We start from the raw sequence: 24775 nt of genomic DNA, 5'->3' as shown, positions 1-24775 counted from the left end.
TTACACTTTACTGTTTACTCCCATTCAAATATAAATGTCTGAAGAGATTTAAAGGCAAACCATTCACAATTATAGTGTTATTGAGCAGCTGTAACAGAAAGGGCTCAAGGTTGGCTGAGACAGTGGAAGGTGAAGAGCTATGCTTCTTGCCCAGGCTCCTGACTTAATCCAGATGTCAAGATCTATAGAAAATAGGAAGTTAAGGCTCAAAATGTAGTCTCTATTTGGGGCAATGGAAAAATTTTGGTAATGGTGGTGATGGTAGCACAATATTGTAAACATGCTTAACAGCACTGAATTATATATTTCAGTGGCTAAAAGGAGAAACTTCAGTTTGTATATATGCATATATATAATTTTTAAAAAAAATTTTAAGTCCGTGGAACTACACAACACAGTGAACCTTAATTTAAACCATGGACGATAGTTAATAGTATAATTATAAAAACGTATTTTCATTAATTGTAATAAATGTACCATAGCAAAGTGTTAATAATAGGGTGGTATACAGGAATCCTACATTTTATTATGATTGCTCTGTAAACCCACTTCTCTAATTTAAAATTTTAATTCAGTTAAAATTTTTAAAAAATATCTGCCCATTACTGAAGCTGCTCCCTGCCCTCCATTTTGTGCAAACTAAATTAGCATCTTCAGGGTATTATTATGCCTTTTATAACATTAACATTCTTCCACAAAAGAAAACTCTTGGTGACATAAATGTTTGATTAGAAGCTTTCATATATTCCAATATGAAATCTTCCCTCTCAACCAGAGTTCATGAAATATACATCAAACAAATTTGTTGTGCAGCGTAAAACAAATTTCACTCCTCTTCAAATAAAATAATAATAGCTTTAGACTATTTCTAATTCCTGTAATTGGCTTCCAGAAATAGTTATTATAGCCTATGTACATAAAGATATATGCAAATTCAGTTTTCCAATAAACCTAACCTGCCAGCCCCATGAATTGCTAAGATCAAGGATGGTTGAAGGGGGAGGGACTTTTGCCCCAGTTATCTTACTAAGTGACATTTGTCTGTGGTATTTTCCAATCATCTTACTTATAATATTTTGCTACACTATTCTTCATAGTTCATTTTATTAACAACCTTAGTTCTCAATTACACAAAAAGTATGGTACAACAGGTTCAGCCCTAAGGTATCATCCTTTTTCTATCTACCCTCACTCTTAGGCAATCTCATTCCATGTCACAGCATTAAACATCACCTCTAGAAATAAAACTGGTCATTTATATTTCCAGTCCAGACTTTCTCCTGAACTCCAGATTCATCTGTCCAATCACCTACTCAAAATCAGTTTGAGATAACATAAACTTATATACAAAACTAAATACCTGACCTTCTCCCCAAACCTCCTCCTCCCTTATTAATCTCCAATTCAGTAAATAGTACCTTCATATTCTAGTCTGGAACAAAATCCTTGGGAATATCTTTGACTCCTCACTTTCTCTAACATTCCATATTCAATCAATCACCAAATCCTGCCAACATTTATTTGAAAGTATTTCCAGAATCTGACCACTTGTCCCCGGGTCCTCATTAATCCCAACCCCTAACGTCTCTCCCTGAATTGCAGTAACCTCCTAATTAGTCTTCTTGCATCTACCTTTGCTTCCACTCAGCCTATACTCTACAAATTAGACAGAGAAAGACCTCTGCTGTAAATCAGATCATGTCTCTCCTCAGCTGAAAACACTCCAAAGGTACCTGATCACTTTGAGAATAAAAATTAAAAGTCAGGAAGCAGATTTGGCTCAACTGATAGAGGGTCCACCTACTATATGGGAGGTCCAAGGTTCAAACCCAGGGCCTTCTGACCCATGTGGAGCTGGCCCATGAGCAGTGCTGATGCGCACAAGGAGTGCCCTGCCACGCAGGGGTGTCCCCCGCGTAGGGGAGCCCCATGTCCAAGGAGTGCACACTGCAAGGAGAGCCGCCCCATGTGAAAAAAGCGAGTCTGCCCAGGAATGGTGCCACACACACGGAGAGCTGACGCAGCAAGATGATGCAACCAAAAGAGACACAGATTCCAGGTGCTGCTGCCAAGAATACAAGGGGACACAGAAGAACACGCAGTGAATGGACACAGAGAGCAGACAGTGGGGGGGGGGGGGGGGAGGGGAATAAATAAACATAAAAATCTTTTTAAAAAATTAAAAATCTTACTATGGTCAATATGCGTTGTGTGATCTGGCACCTCACTACTACTCAACTCATCCACCTCCCCTCCTCCCCTTTTTCACTCTCGTCCAGTCACTGGTTTCCCTTCAGGTTCCTGGCCAAACCAAGCATGCTCCAACTTCAAGGTTTTTTTTACTACTTGTAGTTCTCAGTTTTATTTACTCCTTGAAGTAATTCTATGACATTGGTACTACAGTCAATCCTGCTTTACTTAGATTGTTCAGAAAAGCAAATTCTCAGGTCCTATCTCAAGGTGGGACCCAGGAATCTGTATTGTGATAAGACCTTCAAGTGATTGCAGTGCATACTAATGTTTGAGAATCATTGCACTGTCTGGATATATTTTTGGTTGTCACAACTGGGACAGAGAGGAGGATACCCCTAGCTTCTAGCAGGTAGAGGTTAGGATTGCTGCTAAACATATAATGCATAGGACATCTCCCATAAGAAAGAATTATCTGGCCCAAAATGTCAACTGTACAAAGTTGAGAATCTCTAGAATATCATTCAGAGAAGGTTCTGGGCACCAGAGGTACTGCTCTAACCTACAGATCAGAGTTTCTCAATAATTTTTATTATTGCTTACATATTGCCTACATGTGTCTACATATTATATACCTGCACATGGAGGCAAAGATCCATCTTACAGTGGATCCAATAGGTCTATGGTCATTTTCCCTGGCCTTTAGTATGGATGGAAGAACCTTCACACTGGCCCTTTGACCTCCATAGGTCAAGAGCCATAATGATAAGAAAAGCCAAATGGAAGCCCTGAAACCTCACCCCACATGCCCGCCCCCCCCCCCCAATAGTAAATCAGAAAAAAAAATCCTACTTCCTGTGGTAGAATTAAAGAAATAAATGCCAAAGTTCAATTCACTGACATGGTCATTGCAAAACCCAGATAAATCATGGCAGATATCATAAACTTGGCTAGCAGTAACTCCAGTCATGGCTCCTGTGCCAGAAATCCTGACTAGAAGAGATCTACTCAGCTCTGACACTCGGTATACTGCTATTGCTCTGAGGAATGCATTCTTTTCAATTCCCATCAGATCTGAGAAACAGAAGTCCTTTTCATTCATCTGGGACAGATATTTACTCTTTTACCCTACGGCTATTAAATCTCTTTTTTCCTCCTGCTCACAATAAAATCCAAAAGGACCTGAATTATTTTGACATTTCACAGAATATCATGCTGGTCTACATACTGATGGCACGCTAATCAGAGTTGGTGAACAAGAAGTGGCCAACTACCCTGTATATCATTTTAAGACACAGGCATTTTAAAAGGTTGGCGATAAAACCTCTAAAGATCTAGCACCTACTGCTTTGGTAAAGTTTGCAGTATCCAATGGTCTTAGGCAAGCTAAGATATTTCCTCTAAAAGAAAGGTCATATTTTTAAACATTGTGGCTCCCACTAAGATGGAAGCTTTTGGGTTATTTTGAAGATTGCCAGTTTTGAATGGGTCCTACAGCAAAAAGGATTTGTAGTGCAAGCTTCCTACTCTCTCAGGCCCTATGATCCAATCCAATGGCTGCCAAGGGTCCATGGTAGAAAAGGATATTGTGAAATCTCTGGCAAACTCTTGAGAAGAGTCCAAGTACAGATTTCCTAAGATTCTAGAACAAGGCCATGCATTTTTTAGCACAGAACTACTTAGCTTTTGAAAAGAACTCCCTGGGATGCTACTGAGCCCCAGTATAGACCGTCTGACCATAATAACATTGAGCATGCAACTGGAAATGCCCATGATGAGGTGGGTATTGTCAAAACCACCAATCATGAAGTGAGGTAGGCATAGCAGCTATCCACTGTATAATAAAAATTAGACTATTGGGATTTGGACCAATGCAGATTCAGGGTACACAAGTATGATAGACAAGTAGTTATTGCAGACTCTTACACCACTTTTCTCTCTTGCACTAGATCAACAGAAGTACTGACCAAGAGTGAGGATATAGGAATCTTAAATGTCTGGCTTTTTGCCTTTAAAATTGTCAAACTGAAGCTATCATTTCACATAAAGAAAAGACAAAAGTCTTTCAGGGCAATTACCATGAACCTGAGAAAAGGCTATACTTCGGGGAACCAAAAATTTATCTTTCTTTCTGCATGTCTTTGATTTAATCATTTAGGATGCATGTCATTTTCCGTGAGGAATGGCATTGCTCTGATAGACTTTTCCAAGGCCAACAGAAAATGGAGACCACTTTAAATTTTCATTAGTTTCATTATGCCTCATCCTGCTTGTCATCCTGCTTGCTTGCTATTAGAGGGCAATTACTTGATGAGTTCTTTTAGAGAAATGAAAATGCTAAATGATGTTCACTTAGTGACAACTTAAAAATCTGATCTCATTTCAGACCCAGAGTTCATGCTGCAGGAGAAACACAGAGAGGGGTTGGCAGCACCTCATCAAAACAAGAAGCAACTGGTTCCTGCTGGGACAGAATACTGTAAAAAGCCCATAATGGCATCCTTTGCTCAAAAATCTGACATTTGTTATGCTTGCAGTTGAAGAGGGTGATCATTTCATTGATCTCTACATTATTTGAACCACCTTCTAATGTAAAAGTGATATTTTTTTCATAAAAAAAGTCTTAAACCTATCTTTATTCTATCCTTACTTAAAATAAATTCACACTTAGGTTTGTGGTGCCTGTCTGCAACTCATCATTTTGACTTTTATATATGGCTTTCTGTGGCTCCTCCATAATATTCCAGTTTTACTGTTGAATTCTATGCCCAGACCGATATTCCTTCCTCTTTTAAAGCATAATAAATAGGACTAGCTAAGCCAAATGACAACAGATAAATTGAACTGAAAACTCTAAGAAGACTCTTCAGAGTCTGCTCAGATAGAATGAAATTGCTTCACCAACTGGACAGATAACTCTGAACCATAAGCATGTTTAAACTTCGGGAAAACCCTTTTCAGTATTTGTTGCTTACTTAAACTTGCATGGGAGACTCAGAATAAAGAGAATGCATGCAATGAATGAATAGCCATCTGATTTGGGAAATTATACACCTAGGGAAGGAAATGAAAACAGAGTTGGACCCATACAACAAATACGTTCAAGGTGATCACTGGGGAGATTTCCCTGTGGAGACTGCCTCATAATTCCACAGAAGAATAAACATTTTACACACATGCCTACCCAACCTGTCTGCTCTTCCTAGCACTTCTTCTCCCAAATACAAGAAAGACCATTCCATTTGGAGAAGGATATCTTATCCAGTCTTATTCTGAAACTTATTATTTAAGGCAATGATCCAAAATCTGAGTGTTAGAGTAGATAGTGAAATACTGACAGCTTGAGCCAAGTTACAGAGTAGGAAGTGATTGTACATCTGCTCTGACTTTAATGCCAGCTTTCGTTCCTAACACTAAGCCCTCAGAGAGCAAATAGTGGGAGTGCTTAAAATGGCTACCATATAAATTTAAGCAGAGTCAGCTAGTTACAAATAGACTCATCCTATTTGACATACCGCCATTTTACTAAAAAAAAAAGATGAAAATGAATTAGCAGTGGCATTCTCCTGTTCTGTGAAGTATTTTACTTGCCCCATGAGTTTTTAATATTTTAAAATAAGTGTAGGTAGAATTCAAAAATTTTAAGCTCATTTGAGAAATAGAGTTTTCTCTATTTATCAGATAAAACTGTTCCATTACTGGCTGAAGAGAAAAAAAGTTGTGAATCACTCTTCTTTCCATGAGCCATAAAGGAGTCCCATACCTACCTGCTACTACTCCCTTGCTGGATAGCCATGGACAAGTTACTTAACATCTGTTAAGTCTCAGGTGCCTTATCTTTAAAGAGAGGAAATTGTCACAGATTATTTGTAGGGGCCATTCCAGCTTTAAAATTCTATGATTATTTGATGACTCCAAATTTTCTATTTTGACATCAGATTTCAGGTTGTTTCATTTTGCTATAGGTCAGAGGCAGGAGTTTCTTTATACAACTGAGAACACATAAATTAAATGCTTACCCCAAAATACCTTGCCCAGGATTATCTACATTTGGTTTTGCTATATAAGAAACCATTCAGATTTTCAAGTTAAAGAATTATAATTCAAGAAAGGTATAACTTATAGCTACATTTGTGCCACTGTGAGCCTGGCACCATGCAAAGTGCTTTTCATATGTGGCTCATTTGATCTTCATGACAACTTTGTCTGGAAATAAACTTAGGCAAATCAAAAGTTTACCTATTACCTTGGCTTTCAAAAGTGATGGAAACAGGAATGGCTGGATCTAAAGCCTATACCCTCTGCATCAAAATGACTTAATTTGGGGAAAGAATAAAGCACTTTCACTGGAAACAGCTTTTCAGTCAGAGTATCCAGAAGCTGGAAGTTTGGAAAGGTGTGTGTTGGGACTTCTGAGGAGTGAACCATTGATAACAAATATTCAGTGAACTCAAGACAGGCATCTCCAAGATGAACTACCATTTAGCATTCTCCCAGTTCACAAAGAGAAGAATACAATGTGGATTTTAAATAGCTACACTGAAATGATAATTTAAGACATGAACTGTTTGAAAAAGATGAGCAGTTCTATTTGGTCCTTCAAGATTCATTTTGATTTCATAATAACTTCAAGAATACAGACCAGTATTAAATGAGCTTAGACTTTTTGAGCATGATGAAAGCAGAGATTGAATTTAAAAGATCAGGCAACAAAAAGAATTTTTCTTTCCTATAAAGCTTGCACAAAGTGAACAGAATTTCTAATACGATAGATCTATTTCTGTAGATTTGACATATTTTGAGTATCATGGTTGTACTAATTCTTTTCAATTTCTGATGGGTTAATATTAATACTTTCCTATGTGAAAAAATTTAAAATGGTATAAATGTCAATTGTTGTGAAGCTTACTAAATACTAAAATTTATAGTATTTATTAATTTTTATTAATATGCATCAATAAAAATTGATCCATTAAAAATTATAGTATTTACTATAAAATTAAGTCAGTTCATGTTTTTGGCATTTCTTGATGAGTTCCCCTTTAATTGTTCTCATAGAATGTTTCAGTGCATCAGTTCTCTATGAGTATTTTGTGGATAGGTATCATATTTTCTTTTCTTTGTATCTCATATATTAAAAAGAAGCTCATTAAACATTGTGACATACATATTTCCTATGCAGTTAAGAAATAAAACTAAGTGTGTGGGGATCATGTGTAGCTCAGTGGCTGAGTGCCTGCTCCCCAGGTACGAGGTCCTGGGTTCAATCCCCAGTGCCTCCCAAAAGAAAAAAACAAAACAACAATAACAACAAAAAAACAGAGTCTGAAGTGTACAAAGAATTCCCCCATTGTTGTTTAAGCATCAGTCTCAGACACACAGTGATTAGCAGGAAAGGATAGAATGACCATAACACAAGAGAATGAATAGAAAATCATCAGGACTTCATATCCCATGTTCTTCATTCAACAAATTCTGACAGGAAAGAAATGGACTTCTTTCTTTGTCAAAGAGGGGAGTGTAATTTATTTTAATCACTGACTAAGATAAAGAGAAAAGACAGAAGAAATTCTCCAAAGTGATATAAAAATAACCTGATAATGGAATGAGTTGTTTTCTGTGGATGCAGAGTCCATAGGATCAGTGCACAGGCAGTAGCTTTTCAGTAACAGTGAAGTTTGTGTAGGGTGTTCACTTATAAAATGTTCATGTTATTTAATTTCATTCCCTTAATGCTATGGAGTAGATAATTGAGGAAATCAAGCTCAGAGAGATAAACTAGCTTAATCAAGATTACACAGTAAGTGATAAATCAAGGATCCAGACTCAGATCTTTAGAATTTTTGTGCAGCCCTAACCTCGCACACTAATTATCAGGAAGGATTCTAGACCTTACTAGCCTTTTGAAAAATGCCCAGCATTAATGTGGAGTATCATTGAGACACTAAATTGGAAAAACGTACAATTATTGGATCAGCAAACAAATACATCTATTAAATATCTAACATACAGGTTTGGTGCTAGACATGAGAGAGGAGATAATGAAAAAATTTTAATATAGTTCTTGTCACTGTAGAACTCATAGTTTAGTAAGAGAGAAAGACAAAAATTCCAATACAATGTATGAGTTATAACAATGTAAGCCTCACAGAAGAGGATATGTTTGAGTTTATTCTAGAAGAATAAATAAAATCTTGCCAGAAAGGGTGGGGAAGGGAGCAGGTGTGGCTCAAGTGATTGAGCTCCTACCTCCCACATGGGAAGTTCCAGGTTCAGTTCCTGGTGCCTCTTGAAAAAACAAAAACAAACAACAAGCAAAACAAATGAAAAAAATAACTCAGGGAAGCTGATGTAGCTCAGCAGTTGAGTGCCAGCTTTGCACATACTGGGTCCCACTTTCAATCTCTGGCCCCCAGTACCAAGAAAAGAAAAGAAAAAATGAAGGTGGGGAAGGGGACATTTCAGACAAAGGGAACAGTGTGTGTAAATGCTGGATATGACAAAAAAGGAAAAAAAATGTCAGTTCAGAGACTATCAAGCTGTTTGGCATGGTTGGAGAATGCAGTGTATGTTTGAAGGAAAGAAAGGTGGAACAAGGCTGGAAAGAATAGATTGTGACCATCTAATCCTGATTCTTTTATGCCATGTTAAGGAATTTGGATTCTATGCAATAAGGAGCCATTTGGGTTATAACCAAGAGAGAGGCATGACAAGTATATAAGAGCACAATAACTCTGGTAGGAAAGTGGAGGGAGGACAGGCCTGAGGACACAGCGAGGGCAGGAAGATCAGGTAAGATGATACAAACATTTTTCAGCTCAGGCTGAAGAGGAGTGATAATGGATTGAAGCAAATAAATTTAGAGAAATATTTGGATAGAAATATTTCTTCTATGAATTCCCAAGATGGCATTGTCACTAATTCCCCCCCAGCCCCATAACACTTTGTTTATACTACTAGTTCATATTCCAAGGATTGTAATCTATTTGATTGGGCATCAAGTTCTCTTCTCCAGAACTGTGATTTCTTCGATGACAGGAAATATATCTAACTTTTCATACATCCACAGCAGCAAACATAGTTCTGGAACTAATCAGAGCTCAGTAAGTTGCTGATAAATGTTACTGATACACTCAGAAATTTGTTGATAAATTGTTTGTTGATGGATATGTGTTAAAAGAGTGTCACGTTAAATTTTTTTTATTGAGGGAGAGTCAGAAGTAGAGAATGATACCAGGGTTTCTAATACAGTTAACGAAACATACTTATCAGGATTAAAACTACAAGGGGGAAAAATTCAAGTAGAAATAACTACTTTACTCAAAACCTATAGAATTTCAGCTACATGGACAAATTCAGGAGGTATGTAGAAAAGCCAGATGGAAATAAGAGTCTGAAGTTCCTAAGAAAAATTTTTATAGTCACACCCTCTAAGGAAATTTTCATTTTGGTTATTGTGGTCTTCGACAGTATTTCCTTAGGGCTGTATGCTTTTAACCTAATAAATTCCTATTGCAAAAACCAACCCATTTCTGATATATTGCTACCAGCAGCTTTTAGCAAACTAAAATAGAAGTTGGTATCAAGAAAGTAAGGTGCCACTGCTATGCAAATACCAAAAATGTTGGAATAGTTTTATAAATGGGTAACAGTAGATTCTAGAAGAATTGTGAGGTGTTTGATAGAAAAGGCCTGGCTTGCCTTGATGAAACTGTTGGTACAAATACGGGTGCTAAAGGTACTTCTGATGAGGCCTTAGACATAAATTATAACAGTTATAATTTGCAAACTGGAAGGAAGGCGATCCTTGCTTTAAACTGGCAGAGACCTTGGCAAAATTGATTCCTGATATTAGATGGAGCAGAATTTGAAAGTAATGAACTTGGATATTTAGTTGAGATTTCCAAACTAAATGTAGAAAGTATGGCCTGGTTTCTTGAAACTTATTGAAAAAATGTGAGGAGAAAGGGATAAGCTGAGAACTGAATTCCTGGGCATAAAGAAATCAGAAATTGATGGTTGGGGAAATTCTGTGTGTGGAAAATGAGCCCCCAGAGAATAGAGCCCCACGTAAGGATTTAACTGAACAGGGAACCATCCAGTCTTTGCAGTGCAAGTCAGGATTAGAAATGCAGTTATCCAGGAAGGATTTGTGGAAAGTCATACTGGCTCAGGATTTGAACCTGTTTCCTGCATGCTAAACTAACAAGTTTTTTGAGACATCTGTATGAATAAAACCACTGTCAGCCTGAACTAAAAGGATCAGAAAAAGAGATATTGAAGGAAAAATGACTTCAAGGACAAAACCATGGAAGCTGAGTTCTGGACTTAAGACACCTTCTTAGGCCAATAGAGGGACCCCACCAATGTGTGTGGAAAGGGTGAGTTTGCCCTGGCATTTGAAGAGGGTGGGCCTTCTGCGCTCTTATTCAGGAAGCATGCAGTTGCCCCCCACAAGCTTTAGAGAGGGTGCAGCACATTCCCCAGGGGTTAGGGAGAGTTAGGTCACCACCCGACTGTTATTAGGGGGTTGCGCCTATATCCCAGAGATTGGGAGAGTGTAGTCTTCACCTCAATGTTCTCAGAGGGTGAGGCCTACAGTCTGGTGGCCACCCAGATGCTTTACGAGAGTGCATCCAAGAAGATGACTGCTGGCAAGCCCTTGGAATGTGTGAGACTCTTGCTCAATGAAGCCCTGAGTAGAAATAAACATCATTCTATACATGATTCTCAGGCTTTGAAATCTAATGGAGTATGCCCTGCAGGTTTTGGGAACAGTTTGGGAACGATGACCCTGTTTCTCTTCCAATTTATTCCTATGGAAATAAGAATGTTTATCCTGTGACTGTCCCTTCTTTGTATATTGTAAGCAGATAACTTGTTTTCTAAGTTTCAAAGGTCTACAGTTGGAGGAGAATTTTGCCCCAAGACAGACTGCATGCCTATAAGTGATTTTGATGAGATTCTGTATCCAGCATTGTTACTGAAATGATTTAAGGCTTTTTGAAATATAGTGATGGAATGAATGTATTTTGAATATGGAAAGAACATGTCTTTTTGGATCCAGAGAGTGGAGTATAAGAGTTTGAAATTTTGTAGACCCCAGAAAAGATCATGTTCTTGGGGCTAATCCATTCCTGTGGCTATGGGACACTTTGATTGGTTTGGGTTCAGTTGGGGGGAACTTCGATTGGATTACTTCAGTGAGGCATGGCCTGTGGTGGTCTTGGTCCTCTTGCTGGAGTCCTTTATAAATGGAGGAGTGAAAACAGACATACACAGAGGAAAAGCTGCAAGAGGAAGAGAAAGAACCCAGGAACTCAGAGAGAAACATGGAAGTAAGGAAGCCTCAGACAGAGCAGCCAGAAGGTGAAACAACAAGACCGTGAATAGAAGGAAATGCTTCCATGTGCCTTGCCATCTGAGAAAGGAGTCCAGGATTACCAGAAGCCCACCTTTGGTGAGACAGCATCTCTGATGATGCCTTGATTTGGGCATTTTCACAGCTTTAGAACTGTAAGCTTTTAGTCTAAAAGATTGCCATTATAAAAGTCAACCCATTTCAAGTATATTGTTCCCAGCAGTTTTTAGCAAACTAAAACAGAGTGTTTCAACAGCAAATTGGAGCTGGTGCAAGAGAGAATCAGTGAACTCAAAGACAGGACTATTGAAATTACTCAGGCTGAGGAGCAGAAAGAAAAAAGAATTTAAAAGTTAAAAAGCCAAAGAGACATGGGGGACACCATCAAGCATGCATTATGGAAGCCTCAGAAAGAAAAGAGAAAGGGGCAGAAAGAATATTCAAAGAAATAATGACATAAAACTTCACAAATTTAATGCAAGACATGAATAGACACATTCAAGAAGTCAACATACCCCAAATAGAATAAACCTGAAGAGAATCACACCAGACACATGGTCAAAATGTCAAATGCCAGGGACAAGAAGAGATCTGAAAGTGTAAGAAAAAAGCAATGTGTTATGTACAGGGGAGCCTTGAGATAATGCACTGATTTCTCATCAGAAACTCTCATCATGGAGGCAAGAAGGCAGTGGGATTAAATATTTAAAGTGTTGAAAGAAAGCAACTGTCAACTAATAATTTTATATCTTTCAAATATGGAGAGATTAAGACATTGCTACATAAACCAAAGCTGAGGGATTTTGTCACCAATAAAAATGCCCTACAAACAATGCTAAAGTGAGTTTTTCAGATAGAAAGGAAAGGATACTAGACGGTGGATTGAAGTTGCATAAAGAAAGAAAGACCGGGGCGGGGCAAGATGGTGTCTGAGTGAGTCTCTTCTGCAAAGAAGTGGCTGGGCAGCATTGGAAATTCTTCAGGACCAGGCTGTTTTGGGATTTTGCAGGGCAGGAGGTGTCTGGACATTGATTTGGTGGGACGGTGACAGAGAAGATTCGTGTAAAAGGTAGAATTGAGGCTCTCTTACACGGAGATAAGGGCTTCGTGCAGGACGCTCCCCCCGGGGTGGGCGGCAGGGCAGTGGTGATTCCTGGAGGCTCTGTGGTGCTGGGGAATTCATAAGCCCTGAGCAGGCTATTCAGGGGCTTCCAGGGCAGGAAGTCTTTGGAAACCAATTTGGTGAGACAGAGATGGAGTTTTTGTGAGGCGTGGAATTTGGGGTTTCTGACATGGATATCAGCACTTCCGGATAGAGCCCTGCCCCCTAGGCCTGGCTGCCAATCTGCAGCAGTCCTTAAATGGGTCGCAATAAAGAGGCACCACCAGCAGGCTGTTTCGGGGCTTGCAGGTTGGGAGGTTGCTGGAAGCTGACTAGGTGAAACAGAGACAGAGGAGTCTTTTGGGAGGCATGGAATTTTAGATTTCTGACACGGATATCAGTGCTTACGGCTAGAGCCCCGCCCCCTAGGCCTGGCTGCCGATCTGCAGCAGTCCTTAAATCGGTCGCAATAAAGAGGCACCCCCAGCAGGCTGTTTTGGGGGCTTGCAGGGCGGGAGGTGTCCTGAAGTCGAATTGGTGACACAGAGACAGAAAAGATTCTTGTGAGATGGGGAATTTTGGATTTCTGACACAGAAGTCAGAGTTTGTGGATGTGCCCCCCCCCCCATAAGGCTGGCACCCAGCTGTGGGGATCCCTGAAGGCTGCGTTGCACTGCGGTGCTCCCAGGCTCCCTGTCAACCAGATTTGAGGTTGCCAGATCTGTGTCCCCTAAACCCTGGTGGTCCACACACCAGAGAATCACCTCCTGAGTCTGCAATATCACAGAATTCCCATCCCTGAAGCCACCACGCCCTGAGGTCCATCTGAGGTCCTTGATTGTCCTAGCCCTCAATGTTTGTGGTTTGTTTTTTGTTTTGTTTTGTTTTGTTGCTTGTTTGTTTTTTCTCTTTGCTTTTTCTCTTTTTTCTTTTTTCTTTTCCTTTTCTTTTTTATTGTCCTGGTTCCTAATATTGCAATATCTCCTAGTTTTTTCTCCCATTGTATCTCCCAAGGTCTTTTTTCATTTATTTAGGGGTTTTTTTTCCTTTAATTTCTCTTTCTTCTTTTCTTTTTCTTGCCTGTTTCCCTCCCTTTTCTATGCCCAATCCCCCCCTTTTTTTTCTGTTTTTTTTTTTCTTTTCCCTCTTTTTCTTCTTATTTTATCTTAATTATACAATAGGTGCCGCAGGGAACACCTCACATTTGTTGGGTTTCTTCATCCTCCATTGCTTCATTTCTGTGTGAATTGATTTTGGCCACCTACACTATTCCTTGTCCCCCACATCTTGATATCCTCCATCATTTACTGTCTCTCCTATATACCACCTCCCTTTCTTTGGTCCCCAAATTGTCTAACTTTCAATTTCTAATACCTTTGTTTTATTTTCTGTCTTTTATCCACTCTTGATACTATTGTCTTTCTTCTCTCTTTCCCTCTCTCATGAAAACACTGGCTTTTTAATTCATACTATATTCCTTCCATATTCAGTCGACTACCTCATCATAGGTACTCTACTTACTGCTGTAACTCCACACAACTTACATGAGTCCAATACCCATCCTCCCAGATCTCATACTGTTGCTCTGTTAACATTTATTGCCAATACTATTTTACACATTTTCCTTTTTTATACAATTGCCTTTCCTTGGCCCTAATATTTGCCTTCAAAGTGAACTCAGCCAGCAACAAGAAATTAGAATAAGAAGAACAAAGTGACAAAGAGAAGATATAACACTTACGCAAGAACAACAGCTAATTAATCCCCAAGACTAGACAAAAAGCCAAGGAACTGAATAAACCCGTCAAGATAAAATGATGACCAGACAGCAACAAAAAACTACAAACCAAACCAGTAATCAGGAAAACATGGCTGAATCCAATGAACAAACTAAAATCCAGGAAGGGGAGCAAAACTTCAGACAAGTAATTAAAGATCTCAAAACATATATCAGAGACAAACTTAATGAAGTAAAGGAAGAGTTTAACAATATGAAGAAAACACTTGGAGAGGAAATTGCAGACATATGCAAAAAGATAACAGATATGATAGGAATTCGATCTTTCTGAATTCATTAAACCTTTGCCACATAAACCACACAGTTCAAGAAATCAAAAATGAACTCACAGCAAATAGCAGCAGATTAGAAGAGGCAGAGGAGAGAATTAGCGATGTGAAAGACAGTACACCGGAAATCAAACAGATAGTAGAATTGATTGATAAAAAGATAGAAAAAATCCAGCTAGGACTTAGGGAACTGAATGACGATGGAAAATGCACAAACATACATATTATAGGCATCCCAGAAGGAAAAGAGAAGGGAAAGGGGTCAGAAGGGGCGTTGCAGGAAATAATGGCTGAAAACTTCCCAAATCTACTGAGAGAGACAGATGTACATATCCAAGAAGCACAACGCACCCCAAACATCATAAACCCCAACAGGCCCACCCCAAGACATATACTCGTCAAATTATCCAATGTTCAAGACAAAGAGAAAATTCTAAAAGCACCAAGAGAAAAGAAAACCATCACATACAAGGGAGGCTCCATAAGATTAAGTGCTGATTTCTCATGTGAAACCGTGGAGGCAAGAAAGCAGTGGTATGATATAGTCAAGGTACTAAAAGAAAAAAATTTCCAACCAAGAATACTCTACCCAGCTAAACTAGCATTCAAAAATGATGGATAGTTCAAAATATTCACAGATAAGCAGAAATTGAAAGAGTATGCCAACAAGAAACCTCCCCTTCAAGAAATACTCAAGGGGGTTCTGCAGGAAGAAAGGAAAAAACAGGACAGACAGAGTTGGAGGAGAGTGTAAGAGCAACAAAAAAGACAAAAAGAAAGGAAAACAAACAAACAAACAAAACATGACAAACACAAATCCAATCAAAATATGGCTAACATAAATAATTCCTTAAAAGTAATAACACTGAATGTCAATGGATTAAACTCACCTATCAAAAGATTCAGACTGGGACATTGGATAAGGAAATATGACCCATCTATATGCTGTCTACAAGAGACACATCTTAGACCCAGAGATTCATGGAGGCTGAAAGTTAATGGTTGGAAAACAATCTTACAAGCAAACAATAACCAAACAAAGGCAGGAGTAGCTATATTAATATCAGACAAAATAGACTTTAAATGCAAAACAATTGTGAGAGACAAAAAGGGATACTACATATTAGTGAAAGGGACAATCTCTCAAGAAAAATGAACAATCATAAATATTTATGCTTCTAACAAGGGCGCCTCTAAATACGTGAGGCAAACACTGGAAAAACTAAGTGAAAGATAGATGCCTCTACAATTATAGTGTGAGATTTTAATACACCACTATCAACTCTGGACAGAACATCTCAAAAGAGAATCACTAAAGAAACAAAATATTTGAACAGTATATTAGAGGAGCTGGATCTACTAGACATGTACAAGATCATTATACCCAAATACAGCAGGATATACATTTTTCTTAAGTGCACATGGATCATTCTCCAAGATAGACCATATGCTAGGCCACAAAGAAAGGCTTAATGAATTCAGAAAGATTGAAATCATACAAAATAATATCTCTGACCACAGTGGAGTGAAGCTGGAAATATGCAAGGAGCAGTGGCCCAGATTTCACACCAAGATATGGAAATTAAACAGCACACTCTTAGAAAAACAGTGGGTCAAAGAGGAACTCTCAAAAGAAATCAATAATTACCTCGAAACAAATGATAATGATAACACAACATACCAAAACTTATGGGATGCAGCAAAAGCAGTACTGAGAGGGAAATTTATACCCATAAATTCATACATCAAAAAAGAAGAAAGAGCAAAAATTGAAGAACTAACTGCACATTTGGAGGAATTAGTAAAAAAACAACAAAGTAATCCCACAGGAAGAAGAAAGAAAGAAATAACAAAGATAAGAGCAGAACTAAATGAAATAGAAAATAAGAAAGCACTTGAAAAGATAAGACCAAGAGCTGGTTTTTTGAGAAGATCCATAAAATTGACAAACCCTTAGTGAGACTAACAAAGAAAAAAAGAGAGAAGATGCAAATACACAAAATAAGAAATGAGAAAGGAGATATCACCACTGACCCCACAGAAATAAAGACTATCATAAGAGGATACTTTGAAAAACTATATTCCAACAAAAATGTCAATCCAGAGGAAATGGACAAATTCCTAGAAACACATAAGCAGCCTATATTGATGAAAGAAGAAATTGATGATCTCAACAAACTAATCACAAGTAAAGAGATAGACTCAGTCATTAAAAACCTCCCAACTAAGAAGAGCCCAGGGCCAGATGGCTTCACAGGTGAATTGTACAAAACATTCCAGAAAGAACTAACACCAATCCTGCTGAAACTCTTCCAAAAAATTGAAACCAAAAGAACATTGCCTAACTCATTCTATGCTGCCAACATTGCCCTAGTACCAAAGCCAAACAAAGAAACCACAAGAAAGGAAAATTACAGACCAATTTCTCTAATGAACCTAGATGCAAAAATACTTAACAAAATACCTGCTAATCATATTCAACAACACATTAAACGAATTATACACCACGACCAAGTGGGATTCATTCCAGGTATGCAAGGATGGTTCAACATAAGAAAATCAATCAATGTAATACACCATATAAACAGATTGAAGGAAAAAAATCACATGATTATATCCATAGATGCAGAAAAAGCATTTGACAAAATACAGCACCCTTTCTTGATAAAAACACTCCAAAAGATTGGAATACAAGGAAATTTTTTGAACATGATAACAAGTATATATGAAAAACCCACAGCCAACATTGTTTACAATGGAGAAATCCTAAAATCCTTCCCTCTAAAGTCAGGAACAAGACAAGGATGCCCACTCTCTCCCTTTCTATTTAACATTGTCTTAGAAGTACTTGCTCGAGCATGGAGGCAAGAACCAGATTTAAAAGCATTCAAGGAAAGGAATGAAGTCAAAATTTCATTATTTGCAGATGACATGATCCTATACATAGAAAACCCTGAGAGGTCTACAACAAAGCTTCTAGAACTCATAAATGAGTTTAGTAAAGTAGCAGGTTATAAGATCAATGTGCAAAAATCAGTAGCATTTCTGTACACCAATAATGAGCAAGATCAGGAGGAAATCAAGAAACAAATACCATTTACAATAGTAAATTAAAAAATCAAATATTTAGGAATAAATTTAACTAAATATATAAAAAACTTATACACTGATAACTACACAAGACTGTTCAAGGAAATCAAAGAAGACCTAAATAAATGGAAGAATATTCCCTGTTCATGGATAGGAAGACTAAATATTATTAAGATGTCTATCCTACCAAAACTGATCTACACATTCAATGCAATCCCAATAAAAATCAACACAGCCTTCTTTAAGGAACTAGAAAAACTAACTATGAAATTTATTTGGAAAGGAAAGAGGCCGTGAATAGCCAAAGACATATTGAAAAAGAAAAACGAAATTGGAGGAATCACTCTACCTGACTTCAAAACATACTACAAAGCTACAGTAGTGAAAACAGCATGGTATTGGCATAAGGAGAGACACACAGACCAATGGAATCGAATTGAAAGTTCTGATATAGAACCTCATATATATAGCCATATAATATTTGATAAAGCCACCAAACCCTCTCAACTTGGAGAGAATGGCCTATTCAACAAATGGGCCTGGAGAACTGGATATCCATATGTAGAAGAATGAAAGAGGATTACCATCTCACACCTTATACAAAGATCAACTCAAGATGGATCAAAGACCTAAATATAAGAGCCAAGACCATAAAGACTTTGGAAAGCAGTGTAGGGAAACATTTGCAAGACCTTGTAATAGGAAATGGCTTCATGAACATCACACCAAAAGCACGAGCAGCAAAAGAACAAATAGATAAATGGGACTTTCTCAAAATTAAAGTCTTCTGCACCTCAAAGGAATTTGTCAAGAAAGTAAAAAGGGAGCCTAAACAATGGGAGAAAATATTTGGCAACCATATATCGGATAAGAGACTTATAACTTGTATATATAAAGAACTCCTATATCTTGAAAATAAAAAGATAAACAACCCATTTAAAAAATGGGAAAAAGATTTAAACAGACACTTCTCCAAAGAAGAAATACAAATGGCTAAAAAGAACATTAAAAAAATGTTCCAAATCTTTAGCTATGAGGGAAATGCAAATCAACACTACAATGAGATACCATCTTACTCCCATAGGATTGGCAGCTATGAAAATAAGAAGAATACAAATACTGGAGAGGATGTGAAGAAACGGGAACACTCATCCAGTGCTGGTGGGAATGCAGAAGGTTCCAACCATTCTGGAGGACAGTTTGGCAGTTTCTCAAAAAACTAACCATGATTTGCCATATGACCCAGCAATTCCACTGCTGGGTATATACCCAGCAGAACTGAAAACAAGGACACAAGCTGATATATCCACACCAATGTTCATAGCAGCATTGTTCACTATTGCCAAAAGTTGGAATCAACCCAAATGCCCATCAACAGATGAGTGGATTAATAAAATGTGGTATATACATACAATGGAATACTACTCGGCTTTAAGAACAAATACACTACAAACACATGTGATAACATGGATGAATCTTGAGAACCTTATGTTGAGTGAAGCAACCCAGGCATTGAAGGACAAATACTACATGACCTCAATGATATGAAATAAGTAAACCAAGCTGCTTCAGAGAGCGAGTGACTGGAAGATAGGCTTACAGGAAATCGACGGGTAGAGGAAGGATGTAAGCTGACATCTACATGGGTGAAATCTATGATAAGCTGGAGGTAAGTATATGTACAAGGAAGGGATAAAATGGGGGCACAGAGTTACCTCTGGGTGGGGCTTTGTGAGCTTGAGGGGGGCTAGGGATGGGCGGATGGGTAATATTGCCCAAGAAATTGGGGGGAGGGTGGGGCAACATATGAACATAAGAGATTGTCAGGTGTTGGTTGAGAGTATAATGCTGAGAAAACCTTTTCAAAATATAATTAGGAAAGTTACCTGTTTAAGATACTTAAAAGGGATAATCTGATGTAGGACAGACTCCTAGGGAATATGTGAATGCTCATTTTGCCAGAGTGGGTTATACCATTGGGTAGAGACCCATATAATGAGAGTGAAGATATACCCACATCCTGGGGAGGACTAATGCCATCAAATAGAGGGAACTGTATCTCTCAAGAGAAATGGTGGCTCCCAGGGCATTAGGGCAGTTGAGCAAGTCAAGCCCTCATCACTGTTGCAAGTATCTCTGAACATGGCTCCTCAAGAAATGAAGATTGACTGTCACCGTGGGCCCCAAGGGGAGGGGGAAATACATATTGAATAGATGGAACCAACATAACTGTGAGGGCAATAGAGGTGTTTCACAAGAGTACACAAGGATGGATATAAAACATGTAATATTACACCAAAAACATATAGGGGCCGACGGACTAATAATGTAAACCATAATGTAAAACATAGGATAACTAAAAATTTAGAAAATTGTATAGCCTAAAGTATAAACCATAATGTAAACACAAATGTTTCCTTGTTTGAAAGCTATTGTCTCAATATCTGTACATTAGTTTCAGTAAATATGGTATGAATATGTTAAAAGATTATCACTGTGGAAGGGATAAGGTTTTATATTGGATATGTGGTAGTACTGGATATTGTATATATGAATTACTGTGATCTATAGCTCTTGTGAAGAGAAGCTTAATAATTAGGAAAAAAGAAAAGAAAAAGATAGGATGTAGAATTTTTCCAAATCAATATGTATTCTATATCTAACTTTAAACTCATTGCTATATTCCATTTTACTATTAAGGGAACCTGGCATTATATTGTGCTTCACTTTTCAGGAAGTTTTGGATCACAGAGTGGTTCAACAATGGCAGTGGAGGAATACTAGTATGGGATGTTATTGACAGGGGACATATGGTTGACAGGGATTTCTATAGGGCATGTGTCCAGGGTGCATAGTAATATTTGGATATATTCATAGTGGAAACAATTAAAAACAACAGCTGGGGGGTGCTGGGTTCCTGGCTGGAGGAGGCTCTGTCGTGGTCCCTAGGGGAGCAGTGGCAGTCCCCCGGGTGCAACGGCAAGGACCAGGAAGGAATGAGGGTCCAACAGTGAGCCCCTGATACTAATGACTATGCTTGTGAGTCTACACACCTGAAATAAGAACAAGGCCTAGAGCAGCACTGTGCCTAGGAGTTCCCTCCTGACAGCCTCCGTGTTACTCAAATGTGGCCAGTCTCAAAGCCAAACTCAGCATGTAAATGCAATGCCTTCCCCCCAGTGTGGGACATGACACCCAGGGATGAGCCTCCCTGGTGCCAAGAGGTCACTACCAAGTACCAGCTGATGACGTAACTAGAAAATGACCTTGATTAAAGGTTCAATGCGGACCAGAAGAATATCCCTGTCTACGTATAATAACAGGAGTTAAAAATGCTGTTTGACCTAAAGTAAGGGGGAAATTGAAAGGACAAATGAGTTTATATGGCTATGAGTCTCTAAAAAAGAGTCTGGAGGTTGTCAGAAGGATTGCCCTTATGCACACCTGAGCAGAGTCTCAGAGACAGATAAAGTAGATACAACCCCAGGTATTAGTTCTTTTGAGTGCTAAAGAGACCCACAGGTTTTTTGGTCATGGCAGATGGAGTTCACTGCCATGTCACTTGGCCCTTCTTTGGAGTTGGTGTTTCTGAGTGATGGAGCTGGACTCAGATGTGATCTCTTTTCATAAGCCTTTCCTGTTACTTTACCAGAATTGTAGTTGGTGCTGGGGTTTAAGATATATCTAGGGGATCTGAATCTCTGGACTGACAATATGATAGGCATATTCCTGTGGGTGTGAGCCTCAACAGACTTCAGCTCCCACACTCTGGTTTATTGGACTTACCCCCACTCAGCTAACATGGAGTTGAAGAATGTCAACCACCACATCATGGAGCCTAGAGTGCCTACAACTGAAAGCAGGAGGATTGCATCCAGCATCCATGTGGAATCTAAGCCCCCTCCTGACATAGATGTGGAATGGACACAACCAATCCAAGGTCCACAAGAAGGAGGAATACAGTAAGGATTAGAGTGGACTTACTGATATTCTATTCATGAACTATTGTGGTTAGAATCAAGAAAATGTGGCACTGGTTTGGAAAAAGTGGCCATGGTGGCTGCTGGGTGTGGGGAATGGGAGGAGAAGATGAGATGTGGAGGCATTTTCGGGACTTGGTGTTGTCCTGGGTAGTGCTGTAGGGACAATTATCGGACATTGTAGATCCTCCCATGGCCCACTGGACGGAACGTGGGAGAGTATGGGCTATGATGTAGACCATTGACCATGAGGTACAGCGATGCCCAGAGATGTACTCACCAAATGCTACAGATGTGTCATGATGATGGGGGAGAAATGTTGCTGCGGGGGGAGTGGTGGGGTGCGGGTGGTGGGGGTGAATGGGGACCTCATATTTTTTGAATGTAATATTTTTTAAAAATGAATTTTAAAAAAAAGAATAAAAAAATAAAAATAAAAAAATTAACATTTTAGGTTATATATATGCTACTAGAAGAATCATAGAATTATACAACAGAGACAGTGAATCCTAACATAAACTATAGACTACAGTTAACCATATAATTCTCATAACAGGATTTCATCAAATTAAATGAAATTGCCACATTAATGCAAAGTGTCATTAGGAAAATCTGTTAATGGGAATTCTGTAATTTGTGTGTGATTTGTCTGTAAGTTAAAACTTCTCTAATAAAATAATTTTTAAAGTTTTATTAGAAATACAAAATAACACACCATTAATTCAATAAAGAAAAAAAAATGGCTCACAAAAAAAAAAGAAAGAAAGAAAGAAAGACCTAAACCATTTAAGTGACTATAAATTCTTGGCTGCTTAAGCAAATACCATGAAATGGTTCAGCTTAACAATGGCAATTTATTCACTCACAATTTTGAGGCTGGCAAATATCCAAAACAAGGCATCATCAAGGCGATGCTTTCTTCCTGAAGACCAGATGTTGGCAATCCTTGGCTCCTCTGTCACATGGCAGTTCCTATTTGTCTCTCCCTTCTCTTCTGGGTTTTGCTGAGTTCAGATTCTTGCTTCCATAGCTTTCTCTCTCTTTGTCTGAATTCCATAAAGGACTTTTATAAGGGTCTCTAAAAGGACTTTTATAAAGGACTCTAGTACTAGGATTAAGACCCATCCTGGCTGAGGTAAGATACATCTCAACTGAAGCTGTCTCATCAAAAGGTCCGAATTACAATGGGTTCACACCCACAGGAATATTACTTTAAGAACATGTTTTTCTGGGGTACATACAGTCCCAAACCATCACCGTACACATTCCATTTTTACTTCCCACAGTTTCTAAAATGCAAATGCATAAAAAGTAATGAAAAATTTAGAGTTTTGGACATATAATGTATAAAGACAGAATTTGTAACAAGTACAACAAAAAGTTGGGCTGACAGAGGGGAATAAAAACAATTTTTCTGTGTGTTATTGATATCAAACTGGCATGAAATCAAATGTCATTGTCATAGATACAGGAAGCTATATTTAAGCCCTGCTTTATTTTTTCTGAAAAAAATACAAAAAGAAATAAAAAGGGACTCAAAATAGTACACTACAAAAAAGTCAAATAAATATGAAAGTAGGCATTAATGGAAATGAACAAAAATATATGAATAAAAAGTAATGAGAAATCTAGTGTTTGGACATACAATGTACAAAGGTATACGTGATAACAAGTACAAAAAAAAAGGTACAGTGTGTGGGGACAGAGGGGTACAGAAAATATATATGTGCATGCTTTTAAAGTTAAGCTGCTACCAAACAAAATATGATTATAATACATTGAAGGTGTTACATTTTAGCCACATGATAACCATAAGGAAAACAGAGGAAATATATATCCAGATAGAAATAAAAAGGCATTCAATATGGTACAACACACACACAAAAATCAAATAAAAGTAGGCTTAACAGAAGTAAGGGAAAAAAGGTATAAGTCTAACAAAGACAAAATAGCAAATTATCAGAAGAAAGTCCTGTAATATCAGTAGTTACTTTAAATATAAATGAATTAAACTCTTTAGGCAAAAGGCAGACATTGGCAGAATGGATTAAAAAAACATGACCAAACTATATGCTCTTTATAAGAGAATCACCTTAAATTCAAAGACAAAAGTGGGCTGAAGATGAAATGGTCAAAGAAAATATATGATGCAAATAGTAACCAAAAAGCTGGTGTAGCTGTTAGTAGTATCAGATGAAACAGACTTTAAGTAAAAAGCTGTTATGAGGGACAAAGAAGGTCACTATATACAGATAAAGGGACCAATTCAGAAAAGACATAACAATTGTAAATATATATACACCTAATAGTAGAGCCCCAAAATATTTGAAACAAATATGGACAAATTTTGAGGGAGAAACAAACAGTTTCTACATTAACAGCAGGAGATTTCAGTATACCATTTTTAAAAATGGATAGAACATTTATACAGAAGATCAGTATGGAAATAGAAGACTATAAATCAACCAGATCTAGCAGACATATATAGAACAGTTCACCCAACAGCAGTATAATATCCATTCTTCTCTAGTGCACATAGATCATCCTCCAAGATAGACCATATGTCAGATCACAAAACAAGCTTCAAAAAACTCAAAAATATTATATAAATATTATATAATAATATATCTACTCCAACTACCGTGGAATGAAACTAGGACTCAATAACAGTGGGGTGGAGAAAAATTCACAAATACATGGAAACAATACACTGCTAAAAAAACAATGGGTCAAAGAGGAAATCACAAGGGAAATTAGGAAATATCTTGAGGTAAATGAAAATGAAAATACAACTTACCAAAACTTATGAGATGCAACAAAGGCAGTGCTGAGAGGGAAATTTATAGTTCTAAATGCTTACATCAAAAAAGAAAGGTCTCAAATCAGAGACCTAACCTCATACCTAGAGGACCTAGAAAAGAAGAGAAAAGAGAACCCAAAGTGAGGAGAAGGAAGGAAATAATAGATTGGAGATAAATGAAAAAC

This window comes from Dasypus novemcinctus, chromosome 14, assembly GCF_030445035.2.
Source record: "Dasypus novemcinctus isolate mDasNov1 chromosome 14, mDasNov1.1.hap2, whole genome shotgun sequence".
NCBI classification, from domain to species: Eukaryota; Metazoa; Chordata; class Mammalia; order Cingulata; family Dasypodidae; genus Dasypus; species Dasypus novemcinctus.
The sequence above is the reverse complement of the archived record's forward strand: the minus strand, read 5'-3'. Positions refer to the sequence as shown.